Here is a 2,173-nt window from a genome sequence, read left to right on the forward strand (position 1 = left end):
TGGCCAAAAGGAAAAAGAAAACAAAAAAAAGAAGGAGAAAAGATTTTGAAAAACATAATCCATTTTCTTCATTTAAGAGCTCAGAGTAGCTTCTAAATCATTATGTAAAGATGTAAAGTCTAAGATTTTGGAGAGACCAAGACCATAGAGAGGAGTTGAAAGGCTGATGAATGAAATCTGCAATGGAAACCCGGAGCAGCAAGCTGGCTGTTTTTGCAGAAATTGGCATTAACAAATTAGAGAATCTGGAAAGGTTCCAACAGGATATACACTGCACCCTTGAATAATTTGAGGAGGGTGTATTTCCCAAAGGACCATTTACCACAGTGTGGCCATAGGCCCCCAAAGATGGAAGCATTAACCCAGGTTCAGGGGAAGGGACAGGGAGGGGCTGGGTGTGTTAACTGGGGTGTGGGTGTTGCACAGTGGACTCAGGGGTGGTGGTGGTGGTGGTGGGGAGCCGGGCAGTGAGTCACCTGATCTCACTACTCCCCCCCCCCCCTCCTGAAGCCAGAGAGTGAGGAGCCCAAGGAAGCTGTCCCTGCAGGTCAGCCTCACCTAGCAGAGCGAGGTAGAGGGCGGCATCTGAGGGGCACCCGGGAAGTATCCCACCCACAGACAAGGTGAGGAGATTCTCTGAGGACCTGGAGGAAAACTAACAAACACATAAATGATGAGATTATGGGAAACATGGTGGTTTTTTAAATCATCTGTTTTTATTGAAATATCCGAACGCACGTACAACCAAAAGGCTCACTACTTTCTTTGCACCTAAACAGGATACGGACATTTTCACAGACTATTTTTTTTTTATCGTCTTTAAATAGGGAAAGCGTGACAAAGAACAATAGTTTTGTTTAATTTTTTGACTTGGTGACAAATATAGATATTTTCTTGGTAGAGAAGATTTGTTTCAAATAGTGTGTAAGTGTCGGGTATGTGTGTAAATTTGCTTGGCCTTTTTCTTTTTTTTCTTCCTTAAACTCTGTTTTCCATCCTTAATGAGCCAGGAAAGAGTAAATTCCACGTAGACCAATAACTTTTCTACAGATAGGCTATTTATAAGGTGAGAATTGGAGGCGTTATGTCCATACAGAAATGGATTTCTTCAGGTTGAAATGTTTTGATTTTTTAAAAAGTATTTTCAAAAAATGTTTACTATGTTTGTGTTTATACTTCAGTAAACAAGGAGAAATATAATTTTCATTTCTGTCTTGTTTTTGTGACAAAGCATCTTTGCAGATGTAGTCTTTTTTACTGCCTTTCTGAGAATTTTGACTTTTGTCACAAGTATCGGAATTTAACATGTAGAATACAATGTTGCCTTAGACACACAAGGTTTGCCACGTGTCTCCCAGTAGGGGCAGAGTTTTATTTTATTCTGCAGTCGCCAACATGAGAATGGCTTAACTGCAAGTTACCAAGCGGTAAGACTTCTCGTACTGATATGCTGTTTAATTTGGATGTGGAGTATTAGGAAGTAAATTGTGGTGAGGGTGTAGCTCAGTGGTAGAGCACGTGCTTTGCACGTATGAGGTCCTGGGTTCAATCCCCAGTGCCTCCATTAAACAAAATAATAAATAAATAAATGAACCTAATTACCTCCCCCCACAAAATAAAAACATTTTTTTAAAAAAGAAGTAAATTGAAAATGTGGCCAGATGTTGATAAATAAAATTTCCACATTTTTCTTGGGTAACCTATGAAGCTTTCAGAATATTTGATATATACTTTTAAGCCACAGGTCACATTTTTGGATAAATCGTCTGCTAATATGGGCAATTAAAATCTCTGGGAACTACATGAAAATCTTCCACAAATCTTTTTTGGCAACACAAGCTGCCTTATGACAGCTATGTGGCTATCAAAAATGAGAATGTTTCAATTCAAAGAGAAGACAATTTAAAAGTCTGAAAAACTGAGAAAGCACGTCAATGCGATTTTCAATCTTGAGTTCCTAGCAAGGGTTTGTTTTTTTTTTAAATTGAAGTAGTCAGTTACCGTGTGTCAATTTCTGGTGCACAGCACAATGCCCTAGTCATGCATATACATATGTATATTCGTTTTCATATTCTTTCTCATTAAAGATTATTACAAGGTACTGAATGCAGTTCCCTGTGCTATACAAAAGAAATTTCGTTTTTAAAATGCATTTTTATATACAGTAGCTAAC

At 38.4% G+C, this 2,173-nt stretch overlaps 1 non-coding gene across 1 annotated transcript; it reads left to right on the forward strand.

Annotated features, from left to right (window-relative positions):
• The first annotated feature begins 1,492 nt into the window (after positions 1-1,492).
• Positions 1,493-1,564, forward strand: TRNAA-UGC (transfer RNA alanine (anticodon UGC)). Its single transcript has one exon. It is a non-coding gene; the product is annotated as a tRNA-Ala (tRNA).
• The last annotated feature ends 609 nt before the right edge of the window (positions 1,565-2,173 follow it).

The sequence above is a fragment of the Camelus bactrianus genome, chromosome 2, assembly GCF_048773025.1.
Source record: "Camelus bactrianus isolate YW-2024 breed Bactrian camel chromosome 2, ASM4877302v1, whole genome shotgun sequence".
Taxonomy (NCBI): domain Eukaryota; kingdom Metazoa; phylum Chordata; class Mammalia; order Artiodactyla; family Camelidae; genus Camelus; species Camelus bactrianus.